This window comes from Streptopelia decaocto (genome assembly GCF_964273445.1).
Source record: "Streptopelia decaocto genome assembly, chromosome: 4".
Classification (NCBI taxonomy): Eukaryota; Metazoa; Chordata; class Aves; order Columbiformes; family Columbidae; genus Streptopelia; species Streptopelia decaocto.
The window spans coordinates 62,422,658-62,438,823 of NC_138658.1; the positions used below are offsets into that span (position 1 = coordinate 62,422,658).

Genomic DNA, 16,166 nt, shown 5'->3' on the forward strand with positions numbered 1-16,166 from the left:
CTGCCTTTCCAGAGCCCAGTGAGGATGGTGACGGTTGGCTTCCCATTCAGCACAAAACTTAACACAAAACTTAACCCAGGGGCAGTGTTAAAGGAATCAGGCTTTCCTCCGTGCCAGTGGACATGCATATCAGCTCCTCCACTTCCAGTTTTGTTTTTCCACACCCTTTCCCCTGCCCTCCCTGCTCCGTGTTTCTCTACTCTTAAGCGCATGGCCCATGGGGACACACAGCCCTGGATTCCCACCTACTCCGAAAGGGAAAATCCACTCCAGCAGCATAGCTGAAATTGTCCCAGGCCGGGGAAAAGAGGGAGCAGACACTGTAGGAAGAAGAGATTTTCTGTCTCTTCAATAGACCGTGCTATATAACACGATAGGTGTGTGGTTTCTGAAGCAAACTGCTGTTTCTCCAGCCGTCAGAGTCAGTGAATTTCCACAGCTTGCACAGCTACAAGGGCTGTGGGTAATGCTGTGCTCACACCCATGTTTTCTTAAATCTTCAGCCTGAAAAGCTTCATCATTTCCTTGAAAATGAGTGGGTTAGAGAAATTAGCACCACTGTGAGTATCAGGTTTTGGGGAGCTGGCACGCAGGCAAACCTCGCCTCAGCCTTGCCTGGATAACGGTAACCAGAGACGCAGGGGAAAAAAGGGACCAAGAAACCACTAATCCGTCTACACTCTCACCTGCCCAGACCAAAGTTGTGTTTAATCACTCACATCAGTGTTTCATTCATATTTAACAATACATGTTCTCTCCTCAGTCTGCACATAGGCACAAAGCATACTGCTGGTAGCAGTGGAAGCACAAAAAGTTCAACGACCTTGAAAAAAAAAAACAAACCAAAAAAGAAGATAACAATAATAACAATAACAAACAGATGAATTTGTGAGAGTTTCATAAGTTAAATGCAGGAGCTTAACTTCACAAGAGCACAACCCTGAGGCAGAATGATTTATTTGATATTTACAGGGTTTTTTTTGCGAAACATGTTTCTATGAAACCATAGCAGCAAAGGTTAAAGTGAAGATTTGGAATGATGTTGGAGTCATGCACGAGGGAAAAAACAATAATCTCTGTTCGGGTTAATGGAAAGTAAGATTAAAGCTAAATAGAGAGAAATATTTCAAAAGATTTTATGCCTTTAAATCAGCCTAAATCCTGTGACAGGTAGACACTTATTTTTTTTTTCTTTTGCCAGAATATTGTGTTCTTGATTTAAAAAAAAAATCTATCTGGAAAATTTCTGACAGGAATGTTATGTGCATAAATGTCCAAGTTTATTAAACTGCTCTTACAAGACAAGATACATAAACAGATTTCACTGAAGCTCTGCTATGGTTGATTTATAATGGAAACATATGTATCCCAGTAAAATCTGTATTTTTCTGAAAGATCTCTCTATTTCATTCACTTCTTCAAATGCATTTCAGAAAAGTCAGTGTAGGAAAGTAGAATCAGTTACAACTTACCTTTATGCTCGAGTAGATGACATCAGATTTTTCAGGCAAAGCAACACGCTTCTTTTGGGTACCGTCTTAAGAGTTGTAAATTCAAGCCAACAGGTAATTGTGGGTGATTCAAAATCCTTTAAAACAAATTTAAACACCGTAATGACAAATAGTGCACTTCGTGAAAACTTATTTGAAGCCTGATGCTCTTGTATCGAGTTCTGTAACTGTCTGTCTCAGCTAAATAAGCTCCCACTCCTTTCCTCGGCCACTCGCCAGCTTTTCTAATTTAAAGCAACTGTGAGCTCGCTGTGAAACTCCTGCTGGAAGGAGCTCAATGTATAGCGTGGAGCAAGGAGCAAGCCTGTGCTCCAGACCGACGCGGCAGGACAGAGTCCTAACTGGACCTGGGGCATAGCCTCCCCGAGGTAACGTTATATCATCTTTGGAAAGCATGATAGGCTAAGTTGTCTTCTTCTCTGTAAAGACACAGAGAAGAGGAAAAAATCATGCTGCTTCTGGCACGTAGTCCCCTCAGTGTGGGATTTGGGAGGAGCAGCAGCTGCCTCAAAGCAGAGGAAGAAGCAACAGCCTCAGAGACATAAAGTGCTTAGAGCTCCCTGAGGAGCCTGGTCCCCAAATTAGCCAAAAGATTCCCAGTATTTTTAGAAGCATCAGCCCTTGGTCCGAGGCTTTGGGGACGGGTCCGGGGGCTTTATCCTGGGCTTTCCCCACTAGTGCAGTGTGGGGTGTCCCTCTCATGGGGTGGTTGGGATACCCAAGATGAGGTCCATGGCTGAGGACAATCCCAAACTTCTTGACTTTGGAGAGTTTCAAAAGACACTCAGGGCAATGATTCTATCTTCTGAGACACTGACAAGCTTTAAATAGCAGAGGCATGGTTTTCAAAGGCATCCGCTTACTGGGAATGGTTCCCTTCCGCTTTGCTCAAATTAAGATAGCAGAGCATACCAAATGTTGTTAATACAGAAGAGTTGCCTGTGCCCATGTCAAATTCCTCCTTTTTGCAAGGAATTTATTTCAACCAGTTATGGTTGATGTGTGTGGTGTGCATTTATGAATTGACAGAAAAGGTCTCCGTTTCCAAATATGAGTTCCCCCTGCAGAGTTGCTAAAAGCAAGCAAATTAAAAGCCAAATTATATAACACTATTGTGATTTGGGAAATTTTCATCTCTGAGCTTCCACATTAGTACTATAAAAAACTTTTGTTTAAAAATTATGTTGCTGAAAAGTGTGCCTCAGACTATGCCCCAAATTGCTCAGCACTTTTGGAAATGCATCCAACTGACCTGCTGATGCTAAGGTGACATAAGGTTTATTCAAAGAATCATGGAATCACAGAATCACAGAATGTCAGGGATTGGAAGGGACCTCAAAAGATCATCTAGTCCAATCCCCCTGCCAGAGCAGGAACACCCAGATGAGGTTACACAGGAAGGTGTCCAGGTGGGTCTTGAATGTCTCCAGAGTAGGAGACTCCACAACCCCCCTGGGCAGCCTGTTCCAGTGTCTGTCACCCTCACTGAGAAGAAGTTTCCTCTCAAATTTAAGTGGAACCTCCTGTGTTCCAGTTTGTACCCATGACCCATTGTCCTATCATTGGTTGTTACCAAGAAGAGCCTGGCTCCATCCTCGTGACACTCACCCTTTACATATTTATAATTATTAATGAGGTCATGCCTCAGTCTCCTCTTCTCCAAACTAACTAGTTGTTATTCAGTGACTTTGGTTGTGTCAGCCATATTTTCCTGCAAAACTAATGTAAGTGAAGATGGAATCATTAGGCTGAAATTTTCAAAGGTGTGTGGTGCCCTTAAAAGAGAAAATGAATCTTCTATGACAAAACAAATCAATGTCAAAATGCCATTTGTGAATTGGTTGTAAAAGATGTTGTTCATTTGAATGTTCTAATTTACATGACACTGAAATATTAAGTATTTCATATCTTAAATTGAGAATTAAAAAATCAGAATCCTGTGCATTCAATCAATATAGATGATAAAATACTGCTGCTAGTGATAGGAGAAAGGGTTTAAGGAAAACCAAATTTTTTTTTCCTAATGGAGATTCATTCCTGTACTAAAGGTAATAACTGGGATATAGAACACTGTTACAAAATTGTATGGTACTGTGAAAACTTCAGTACACCATTTTAGGAGTCTCAGTTTTTCGCCAGGGTATATCAGAATATTTTAATTTTGCTCGGTGGATCTGCTGGTGAACTTGGTTACAAGTGGGCAACAGTGAAAGAGCAAATACTGTCCTATCATATCACTTATAGGTACCTAAATGATGTCTGTATCTTAAATTTCACTTAGCGATCAGGCATTAAGCATGTCCTTTTAGGTACTGGCACCTCTGGAAACTTGTATCTGCATGTTTGTAGGAATTTGGTAGAACTTTTAAGGATCATCTGGAGAGCATTGCCCTCATTCTCTCAGTTGATCTCTTCCTGCTCCTGCTTAGGGAAACACAAGGTGGTGTTTCCTCTTCCTGATTAGTCTTGGGGAAGCGAGAGATGTTGCCCCATCACGTGGGAAAAAACTTGTTTTCTAATGGTTTGTGGAGAAAACAGGCAGGACTTCCAAACCTGCCTCTGCCACTGATTCATACCTGGCTCTGGACTGAGTCTTCTTCCCTTCCATTTACTTACCTGCCTCACAGGAATGTGAGTAAAGACTGAATAGCCAAGGCAAGAGTAAAAGTGGAGGAGGAACTGCAAAGCATTCTGTAAGCCTTGGAGGTTTAAGTGTTCAGCAGAAAACACAGGTTCAATTTTTTTGGAAGAAAGATTATATTTTTATAGGGTTGCTCACTGGTGCCTGTAATAGGCTCATTTTTTATCCCTTTAAAGTTACAATTCTAGGCAACTATTTCACATTTTAGCACTTCACCAGAACACTGATTTTCTTGCTCTTGGCCTTGTCTAGACTCAGCTGTGGGAGGATGGGGCCGCTAGCCGCAGCAGCTGAACTGGGAACTGCTTTTTGGCATTCATATCCTCACAGGTACAACACAGTAACTGACAGAGGGGTTAGGAAAAAGCAATCATTCATTTTGGAGAAATTTCACAGCGGAAGAAAATGCCTCTTGCCTCACCTGAGACTGCAAGTCTTCATTTGGTCCTGTACATGTGAACATTTGTTGCTTACAGACTGTTGCATCTTGAAGACAAAAACCCACAAATCCATGTAATAGGTGCATAGGAGTAAATGCACTCCAAGGAATATAGTTATCTCACCCTTGACAAATTGTGATCTTTGATCGTCTCATGTGGCAAGCAGCTGAGAGTTTTTTCTGGTGACATCTCTAAGTCCTTTCTCTGACCAAAGTATTTCAAGATTCAGCAGGTTCTAATAAGTTCTGAGGCTGTTTCCAACACAAGTATCTGAACTAGGAATCAAACAAAATCCTTAATCTGTAGTGAACCACTAAGATTTGCTGGAAGGAAGAAATTATTACTTCGTGGCATTAAAAAAAAGAAGTATCCTTTGATGCTGGGATTTCGGATTTTCCTGTGTTAGGGCTGAATGCATTTACATCCAGATAATACTCAGTTCAATTGCCAAGATGTGAGTGTAACTGCTCAGGGTTTATCTTGCTTCAACACTGAGAGAATGAGCAGGTTCATATGGTGCAGTGCACTCTAGGAGGTCACAAAGCTGCTAAAAGCCAGAAGCCTAATTCTCCCCTCATACAGAGTGCTGTGAATGAAGACTGGCTTTATCCAGGTAAAAAGAAATATGTCATTATCCAGTGGCCCTAAATGAGAATAAAATTCTGTTGTTACATGGAAATACGATGTAAAAACCTATGGAAGTTTTTGCTTAGTGTGGATTTTGTTTGTTCATTTGGTTCATTGTTTGGTTTTTTTTTAATAGCTGGCTCTTGGCATTTACAGCTTGGTCAGTAGAAGAGCTCATAAGGTATTCCCAGGGTGATGACACAGAAATAGCTAAGAAAGAGATCAGTGTGAAAACTTCAGTAAATTCAGGTATCACTGCTAAGGAAACAGCAGAGGGAAGGATGGGCAGGCTGCTTTTAAGGGGTGCTGCTTTCATGACTCCCAGTTGGACCACCCATCTGGAGATGCCAAGCAAGTGAATGGCTGCAGGATGGGGACACCTCAATGATGAACAGCTCATGTCCAGATGACTGTACAGGTGCTGGGGCCACACATCTCAGGGAGGCATCTGGGTACCATTGGATTAATTCCACATGCATTTTTTATCTCTAGAAGATGAAAAGTGCAGTTCCAACAGGGCCTGTGACTTTTCAAATGAGTATAATTTATTCTAAGCCTAAATTTGCTAGAAAACACAGTCCAAATCTCATTTACCCAATGAGGTTACCTAACTAAAGACATTTCTGCTCAACACCTCCATTCAATCATTAGTCACCAACGTAAAACTAGCATGCAGGGTTTAAATCTTATCTGCTTGGAACAGCTTGGAACAACTCTGCTACAGTTACTGTTCTGTAATCGAATGCTATTTGTGGCAAGCAGTACAGCACATTACATTTATCACCCTCCAGTGAGTCAGATCACCCCAGTCTTAGGGCTTGAAGTCTTAATGGGGCAGAGCATTGCAGCTCCATCGCCTCCACTATACATCTGCAACTAAAATTTTAGTTGGACTTTCAGTTCACCTGTCTATGCCTCCACATGATGACAGGGGCTCTTTTCCTGCTGTTTTTTTCCCCTCCCTTTTTCTTCAGCATCCTGCTTTTCCAGCAGGAGTCTTAAACACCAGAGCTCAGATTTGCAAAGGTGTTTTGATGCCTCAGGCCATCACTGGGAACCTAATGAGATTTACAGGGCTCCTGAAATGAGTGAGGGCTGTGATAAGCTGACAATATCTGTAAAAAGCAATACTTTGTCTAAATCTTCTGTCTCATTTTCTCTCGGTTAACCTGTTTTCATGAAGCAGAGAGAGTGACTGTTGTACCAAATGCAGACCAAAGTATCTCTTCTCCAAAAGCTGGAGATGTGTGTTTCACAGAAAGTGTCATGTTAATAGCACTGGGCACAGGTCCTTCCTCAAAGTTAACAAAACAAGGTCTACCTCCACATTACCTTGAGTGGGAGATAGGACCTCACGTGGGCTGAGGCAAAGCTCCTTCACAGCTTATAGAGATGTTCCACTAAATACCGAAGTTTTGATTTCTTCCAAATCCACACAAAGAGTCTGTGATGGAAATGGAAAGAAAATGCACATCCATCAGTTCACATCCCTTTCAGAGCAGGATTATTGTCTTAATCTGACAGATGGCTGTACAATGTGCCCTCCAGAGGCATCACAGCTTCCCCTCCATGAGGTCTTAGTTTATCACTTTCCTTTATTTTGGAAAAAGAAAAAGGAAATAAACCACCAGTTTATCTTCTACTTGTATTAGCTAGATGAAATGAAAACATGCTTGGTATTCAAGATAGTGTAATAATAATGGCTTATATTTATTTCTCTTCTGCCAAGTGCAGTCAAGCAGAAACTAAAGATAAGTCTGAAAGTTACAGAGACCCATTTAAAATTAGCACACATACTGATTTGAGGGGATTGAGAAACTAAATACTTCCTCCAAGCATTCTGCACAGTTTTCCCTTCCTAGGTGCACTGAGGTAGCAGAGGTGAGAAGGCAAGCTGTGCCAGCCCCGGGCTGTGACAGCCGGGCACCTCTGCTGGCAGCGCACTGTGTCCTCAGTGCTCTGCAGATGCTGAAGGCCCCACAGCCCTGCTGCTTCTGCCCCGCTGTGGGCAGGAATTGCCCAGCACTACCCACTAAAACGTTACATCCTAGGTTTTAATTCAGTCATCACAGTGTAGACCTGTTGGCGTTGGAGACCATGAAGAGAGACCATGGCAGGAGCAGTACACAAGCACCCCTGCACTCTTTCAGCTTTGCTATGTCCATTGCCCAGGACTAAAGGCTATGCTAGGGAGGTTGTGTTTCTACAAACCCCTCACTCAAAACCTTTATGAAGAAGGAGAAATATGTAGCCCTACACATAGGTTAACAACATATCTCTGCTTGCACATATTGCCCTTAATTTATTTTAGATATTCACACAAACCTAATCAGCATCACAGATGCAAACTACTTATTTTTGTTCTCTTCTATTTCAACAGGATAGGGCAGGAAAGGACTTTTATCCCACTTCATACTCCACAGGGCTATGCATGTAACACTTCAAAGTAATAAAGAAAACATTATCAGCTTGGACTACTTTCTAGTTTCCTTGTTTTGTTTGTTCAAACAGAAAGTTATCTGATTCATTATGCTCAGTTTATCTGGAAACAGTCTGCAATGTGCTAGTTGAGTGTTTGACCTTTTGCATGTTCTGCGGTTGATTGGTTTGGCCATCCATCTTCTCCACTTGTTGAAACCCTCACTTAGCAAAGAAAGGCCAATGGCCAAGCCTGTGTGAAAAATGTGGTGCAAAAGGAATCAATTAAGAACAGGGTATATTTCATTGTGTTTCCCATAGACACTGAAGATTAGGCAGAATTTGAAAAATTGCCTGAGGTGCCTGGACTTCACAACCGCTGACAAATTATGACTATATTACAGAATTTTGATAAATCTTTTTGGGCAAAACAATAATCTTATGTGATCCCATCAACCCAGTACAAGGCTGTTAATGCTCCTATTTCTCACAGTGATCTAACTTCTGTTGGTCGCTCCAGTTTCTTTCTGACTATCTTTCCAACTCCTTTAATTTAATGTAGCTAAAACAAGATTCCATATTTTCATTGTCCAATTCCCTGTTACTTTGGCTATTCATCCTCACTTTTTCCTAGGAATATGAAGAGGGGAAAAAAAAGATAGAAATGAACAAGCTTATACGGAGTCGAATCACAGGTTCCAGGCAAGGTTCTCCAGAGTACGTCCACTCTGCTCTGCCCACATAGGTGTTCAGATTTGCCTTCCTGCCAGTTATGTCAAGCAATCATCCCTCTGCCTGCCCCTTGTGAAAGGTTCATCTGCACAAGTGTTCATGGCCCCAAACTCCTGAACAAATGCAGGGGTGAGAGCTATGTTCATTTTAACGCTAACACTGCTGGTGCTAGGAACAGGTACCAAAGCAGTCCTAGAAGCACAGGTGGGAAAGATCTTCCCTTTCCAAAGGAGGGCCATAATTACAGTGCTGAAGAGCACATAAAGCTCCCATTTTCTCAGTGACCCTTGGATTCACAGCTTCTCCTCTGCAGTATGGCACAGCTTCAGCAGAGGGGTGGAGGTTGTCCTTTGGGCAGAGGAGCCCACAGCCTGCTGGGCAGGGCACCCTCCTGAGCAGCAAGAGGTCTAGACTTGAGCTCCCTCAGGCTCGGGGTAGCTCTCAACTTGCATATAAAACTCCCCCAGACAAATGCTGGTTATAAAAGGCTATCGAGCCCCTGGGTGTGGAGGGTTGCATCTACTCTAATAATATTTTACAAGGAGAGAGTTCTTCAAAATGAAGGAGATGCAGAGAACATCACAAACCTCTCAAAAGTGGGGTTTATGAAAGCGTTTCAAGCACTGTTGGCCTTGAGTAAAAACTCCCTGTAAATGAAATTCAAACAGCGAAAAAGAGAATTTTTAAGTGTACACGCATGTCAATTTTGTGCTGAAATGTTGGCAGTTTTGTCCAGACAAAAACAAGGCATTTGAACGAGTCTCAGCCCAGTTACCCAGTCTCAAAACTCATGTTTAAGTTCTAGTGGTTAGTCAGTATAGTAAAAGAGAATTGGATAAGAAAAGGCTGTAAACCTCCAATGAGGATAGGAATTGTACTGAATTAATGCAATGCATAACCAGGAAGACAAAAGTATTAAAGAAATACATATTTGCTTTGGTCTGAGGAGAAGAGTTTGTATGAATGGAGAAACTGAAAAAGTTGTGTACCTGTAGAGGAGCAGTTTTTATACATAATTCAAAAAATGCCCTGCCTTCCAAGCTGCCCAATGTGGCCCTCAGTCTGTGCATGTCTTGGGCAGAAAGGGCAGCTGCCAAGTGCAGCTTGGGGTTCACACCACGAGACCGCCAGCCAGCCAGTCTTCACAGCAATCTTCATAACCCAGCAAATACCAGCCTCGCACATGAGGCACCAGATGGTTCCCCCTGACTGCATGTACAGCTGGCTTGGGTTTGAAGAAGGCATTATCTGACACCTTCCTGCGAATGATTTGAGGGTTACTCCAGGATAAAATGGCAATTGCTCAAGAAAACTAAACACTACATATGGATACGCATGTATATTCATTTCTGCTGTTCCTTCTCTGGCTGGCTGATAGACTGTCCTTCCGGCTGCTAAACTGCTGTCAGAGGGTGGCACTTTTTTTCTTTTATGTTCTTTAGTTTAATGGAAAAAGGATTCTTTTAATTGTTAATTGACACCATGCCCCAAAGCTAAGACAAAACAAATGCAGGGAGGCAGAAGCTCAGTTAATTACAGATGGCACCGTTGTATGGCAGTGGAGCAGGATGGAGCCTGAGTTACCAGGAGACACCTAACTGCAAGGACTCGGCGTCAAAAGTAATTACTTAAGCTTGGCCTCTTTGGAAAGACTGGAAAGGTCCATACCATTATATTTCATAAAACTTTATTGTCTATGGTTGCCTTTCCAAGTGAGTAGGCTGTTGGCTATATGCATTTCCTGACCTATACATAAGTTCTCTGACACTAATGGTAACAAAACGTAGCTGGGAACAAAATATAGCTGGTAACTTTCTGAAATGAAACATCTGCTTCAGAACAAACAAATCACACTGTCACAATTAGCTTGACTCCTTAAACCTGCTGAGGTAGCGTAACAGCACTGACCAGAATGAGCAACTTATCTTAAAAAGATGGAACATTTCTTTTTGTTAGCAGAAAAACCTTTATTTCATGTATTCAGAGATGTATCAGAAAAGCCAGAAGTTTAAGTTAGGGACTTCAGCAGGCAGAGCTGAAGGTTTTAATGCTCATCCAAAATCTCCAGGGCATGCTGCCGTGATGGATGCCCACTGCTACCTTTGTGCAACTGAGTATTGTCACTAACAGAAGACTGGAGATCAGGTCGTTGGGGCCCATGAGTATCTGGGTTTCAAATATACAGGCGTTGGGGAACCAGCTGTCACATGGTGCCATCCCAAAGACAGCCTGAGTTTACCTAGTGGTTCCTTGCAATATGTGGTGTCCATGAGTTTTTGTTCTTGGTTTTTATTGGAGTTCCTCAAGCAGAAGGTGCTACAACCTTATGGTCTCTTCCATGGTGGTGTGGATCTCAGTATCCATCCCTGTGAGAGAGATGGCAGCTGCACAGCCTGGCTGCTGGGGCATTGCACCGGGAGGAAGAACTTGGAAACTCTGCTCCTTCCTGCCCCACTGCCTCCCAGCAGAGCTTGGTGCCTGGGTGGACACACAGTGTGGATGGAGAGAAGGTGCTGGTGCAGCAGTGGGGAGCAGCCCAGGACTGGCTGGTGGGATGATAAGGTTTCAGCCAGGCCATGGGGACGACAGCCTGTGTGCTTGGCCAGATAGTGTCAGTGGAAAAAGGAGTGGGAAGGAGAGGAGAGGAGCTTTCCTTGCTGCTGCTGGGAACAAGCATCTCTGCAGCTCCACCACCCCAGGATGTGAGACAGCCCCTGCCGGAGGCTGGGTCCCCCCTCTCCATCCCCTCCCAGCCCTCTGGCTCAGCCTTCACTGCTGGGAAATGGAGGAACAAAAGTAATACAAAGAGCAGGAAGGAATTTGGAAAATTGTGTGATAGGGTAGAAGTTGCAGTGTTAACAAGCTCAGAAAGCTGCAAAGATCATCCATGGCCCTGCCACATTCCCAGCCCAGGCAGGGGGTATTTAACCAGCTGCAAGGATGAGAATATGGACCCTGAGATGAAAAAACAGTCCTGCATTTGGATATGGAAGTCTAAAAAGAAAAATACAGTCTTATATACCCTTATTTTTTTTATCCTTTTGCGTGTGTTTCCTAAGGAATTGCTAATTTGGTCCATCTATAGCAAATAAACAGATCAGTATTCTGGAATCTGTTTTTAATTACAGTGTTGTTTCTTCTCAGTGTTGAAAAATTAGGATATCCTGTCCCATGTGACCTGTTTTCTATAGGGTAACTATTTAAAAAAATTTCAAATATCTTTCTTTTCTGGTTCCAAAATGTCTCAGTTCTCCACCCCTTATATTTCCTGGACAGCATTTTAACTCCACAGTAACTAATTGCACTGTGAATGTATTTATCCTTGCAGATTTGAGAGAGACCTCTAATTTCCATAGTGCTGTTTTCCAAAGTTTCTTAAAGCTTCCCAAGTGACTCCAGCCAAACAACGCAGGAGTAATAGTGCTGCAAGGCAAAAGAATTACATCATTAGGAATTGGTAAGAAATCAGACTTAGTCTCTTTTTTCACTAATGTCTCTTGTGCCTCTTTGTGGCATTTAAGAGGGCTCATTAAGGCTTGCTCTGCCAGGACAGAAGTACCTGAGTAGACTCACAAGTATGAGGCTCATCTTTGGGAGACAGAATTACTTTGGTTCCCAAATGGTTCTAAATGCAGAGAGCAGGACCACAGCTTTAATTATCATTCTTTGATACCCTCTGCCACTAAAATCCTGTCTTTAGTGTGAGAATGGAGCATCTGAAAATGGGAATGATTTTTTTTAGGGTATTTGGACTGTTTTTATAGAATCACAGAATGTTGGGGATTGAAACGGGCCTCAAAAGATCATCTAGTCCAATCCCCCTGCCGGAGCAGGAACACCTAGATGAGGTTACACAGGAAGGTGTCCGGGTGGGTTTTGAATGTTTCCAGAGTAGGAGACTCCACACCCACCCTGGGCAGCCTGTTCCAGTGCTCTGTCACCCTCACTGTGAAGTTTCTTCTCATATTTAAGTGGAACCTCCTGTGTTCCAGTTTGTACCCATTGCGCCCTATCCTATCATTGGTCGTCAATGAGAAGAGCCTGGCTCCATCCTCCTGATACTCACCCTTCATATATTTGTAAACATGAATGAGGTCACCCCTCAGTCTCCTCTTCTCCAAGCTAAAGAGACCCAGCTCCCTCAGCCTTTCCTCATAAGGGACATGCTCCACTCCCTTAATCATCTTCATGGCTTGGAGTTTTTAAGTAGGTATTTCTCTCCACTTTCTAAATCTCTTTTAAAGATCCTCCAAAATAATTTCTTCCAAGAAAGGAGGGTAAAATGCTTTTCTCACCTGCAGGTTAAACCCCTGGAGGTATGAAACTCTGAGCTGTCCTTTGGGATTTTAGGAAAACTCCTCTCTTGGCTACCACAAGCTGTCCCTGCAGAGGCTCTCAAATGCTGCAAACGACACACGTTTGAGGACACGTGGTGTCACAAAACTCACAGGGCTGTAGAAAGGCATCTGGCCCAAACTTTTGAGGGAAGCAAGGAGGGATCTACACGAGTCAGAGCCACTTTTGTGCTTCAGGAAACAGAGAAGAAGCAGAAGCAGCAAACATGGTGTTCACCTGGCCCATGTCCAGCTGCTGGTGAGGCCACCTGGGAGAGTCCCACCCACACCACGGGGATGAGAGCCTGGGGGGAGAAGCGCACCCCACATTCGCAACTGTGTGTTCCCCCCTGGGCTGGCTGGGTCCTCCAGAGCCAGCGCCACAGCCTGTGGTACCTGGCACTGCTCTGCCAAACCAAGGGCCATCATGCTGAGGGACCCCCACTCCGGGTCCCCTCCTGATGTCGGGTGCAGGAAGAAGTAACCATATTCAGAGGTGAGCTATCAAAGGGGTTTGAACATCACTTGCTAAGAAAAAGGTATTTTTTTTTTCTCAGAACTTCTTGGTTAAAATTAGTATTTTTCCCTCCAGCATGACACAAGGCGATGATTACAGATTAATGCACAGAGGAGCTCTATACATTTTGCTAATCACACCAAGAAATGGAGCATGTCTTGACCTTTCCCCTTGCATACCAGCGTATACATAAGAAGATAACTCTATGTGAACACTTCCCTGCATTTTCCACGTGAGATAGACTACTCTTTCCCTCTCTACGTTAGAATTTGTGTGTGTGTGTGATTATTACCCACAAACAAGGACTCTGCTGTTTTCAAACATCCCCATTTGAAGCCTTTCACTATTAGATTAAAAAGTCTAGATAATGTTTTTGCAGATCATGGATTTCTTAGATTCAGCTGCCAATCTGGAGAAGAATTGGGCTAGACTGCTTTGAAATATTTAATGTTGCTTTTCTCTTTTTTTTTTTTGAGCAAGAACAAATGCAAAAATGGAGGAGGAGTGAAGAACAGTTTTGAGTTGGAAAAATAGATTTAATTTTGAACACTGATATTGAAAGAAAATGAAACAAAGATGTGACTGTCATGGAGTGTAGGAGACCAACTCCTTCAGGGGATCTGAATCCATCCCTCCAGGAAAATATCCTGATGTCCAGCCGCGCGGATACTCTTGGGTGGATCCTCTGAGTCTCCCTGACGTAAGTTCGGCTTTACATAGGCTAGGTTAATATTTTCTCCGTTGAAGAGAAAATTATGTTATCATTGAGAGGGTGAGGGCACTCCCCAGTCATGGGGGAGGCTCCATTTCCCAGTCAGTCTTTCCATGATTCAAAGCAAAATCTCAGCATGAGTTCACAAATTGTCATCTGCTGCTTCAAAATGATTTTCTTTCAAGAGTAAGCAATTTGTTTCCCTGCCTCCTCCCCAAAGAAAAGACAAAGGAAACAGAATACTCTTCTTAAGTGTATTCCAGATAATCTATCTGTTAGCTCAGTGGCTACATTTATTTTAGGAAAAAAAAAAAAAAAGTGATCTAAAGGTGGGAACTGCTTTTCTCACATTTGAAATCCATGGGCAGAAATGGTCAAAGCAGCCTTCCCAGGCCATTCATGGAGGGAAGTGTTGGCCATGGAGCAATAAAGGCAAGTCCCTCCTTGCACAGATGCGTTGCATCCGAGAGGGAAGATCTGCACTGCTGTGCTTGGGGCAGGGACACTGTGGGACACAGGGAGATGGGGATGTGGAGAAGAAGGGATGTGGGGACCTGGGGATGCAGGGATGTGGGGAAGAAGAGAGTGTGAGGAGGTGAGAGCCTCCTTACTGACATGGAAAATCCTCCCAGGTCCACAGATATATCTGCACTGTGTGCCTGAGAATGAGTCCAGTTCCCTCTGCAGCATCAGTCTCCACAACAGCCACCTAACCAAGTTTTCCTTTGAACAAATTAAAGCCAACACCGTTAGGAAAAAAAAAAAAAAAGGCAACAAACTGGCAGCTGTGCTTTCTAGCAGCTTGTTTGCTGCAACAGACAAGAAGGGGTTAGGAACATGCCTCACCTCCATCCTTAAGGAAACTGGCAGCGAGTGAATCTGAAGGGCTGGACTCAGCCCCACTGCCTGCCCCGGCCGGCCCAGCCATGGGGCTACAGGGGGCTCTGGGTACCCCGGGAAAGAATGTTCTCCCTTTGCTGCCCAGGTGCAAAGCAGTCTTTACAAAGGCTTGAAATGTAAAGTCCTCCCGCGTTCCCATACAGGGTAAGCAAAGCAAATCAGGGATTTATTTTTTTTTCTCTAAGAGAAGCCAAAGTCCATTCCATCCCCTGGAGGTGAGATGAAAAAGCACCCTGTCCCAGAAAGCCCAAGATTAGCCCGTTTTCTGCCTATTATTGCCCTCTGGTGGCACTTTTGAAAAGTGAATACCATTATCTTGTTACTGGGACTGTCATTTAGCCCTCCACTGCTTTTATTCTTTACACTCTTCCTTACAGTTTGTCTCTAATGTATTTGTAACGACCAGCTTGGCCAACTAGTGATACTAAAACATAACTGTGTGTCTGCCAAGCTCGTCTAATAGCTCCTCCTTCAACAGTAGGGATTTAGGCACTGATGTTCACCGACCTAACTGACTCTGGGTGGAAACTCCTACTACACCAATCTGTACCAGCTCGGGACATGCCCTTTGTGGTTTTGCACACCCTCTAGTGCACTCTTTAGGCAGTGTATCCCACTGGACAGGCTTCAATGTTCCCCTCATCCTGTATACAAGACAAGAGCATAAGTTGGTTCTTATTCCAGAGGCAAGTTTTTGTCCAATAAAGTTTGTTTTTTTTTTTTTTTTTTTTCTGAAGCCAGGATAATAAAAAACTGGTTGCTCTGGTGCATCAGTGTAGCAGGAGAGTTACAGCCTCCCAGTCTCATAGACCCTTCCATGTCATGCAGAGTATGAGCTGTTTTGCCTCCTGTTAAAAAAGGCATCTTGGCTGTCAAATGTTCATTTCACCAGTCCTCTCCCGAGGCAGTGGCTTGGCCAGCTGAAATTTGAGGATGGTGTTGCCCTCTCTACCTTTGCACATAGCGTTGCTGCTGCTGGAGAGGGTGCAAAGCCTCCAGCAAGTTGTTTGATGAGACCTTGTCTCTAGAGTATTGTGATAAATACACTAGAGGTCCTGAAAAGTAGTAACCCCAGTAAACCAGCTGGCATGGGGTCCTCTCTTCCTGCAAGCAGGCAGCAGCTAGCAGCCAGGCTACCTTGATGCACCAACATTATCCTCTGCTCTTGTGGCTGCACAGCAGATCTGCTCTGTAACCGACACAAGAGAGAAGAGCATTAAAAGAATGATTTACACCTGGGTTTCCAGTCTGAACCATTCGACCCAGCTATTCCCAAACTCAGTTAAACTCTTTCATAAATATTTTTAAATATTTGTTGCATTCTCTGAAGGAGG

The 16,166-nt window shown here is 43.5% G+C and overlaps 1 protein-coding gene across 1 annotated transcript in view; it reads right to left on the reverse strand.

Moving 5' to 3' along the window:
* The window catches only part of C1QTNF7 (C1q and TNF related 7), a 51,509-nt gene extending 49,611 nt beyond the window's left edge, over positions 1 to 1,898 (reverse strand). Inside the window, exon 1 of the mRNA XM_082051385.1 lies at positions 1,473 to 1,898. The gene's annotated coding sequence lies outside the window, so the exon portion shown is untranslated. The remainder of the gene's footprint in view (positions 1 to 1,472) is intronic.
* Positions 1,899 to 16,166: the final 14,268 nt, after the last annotated feature.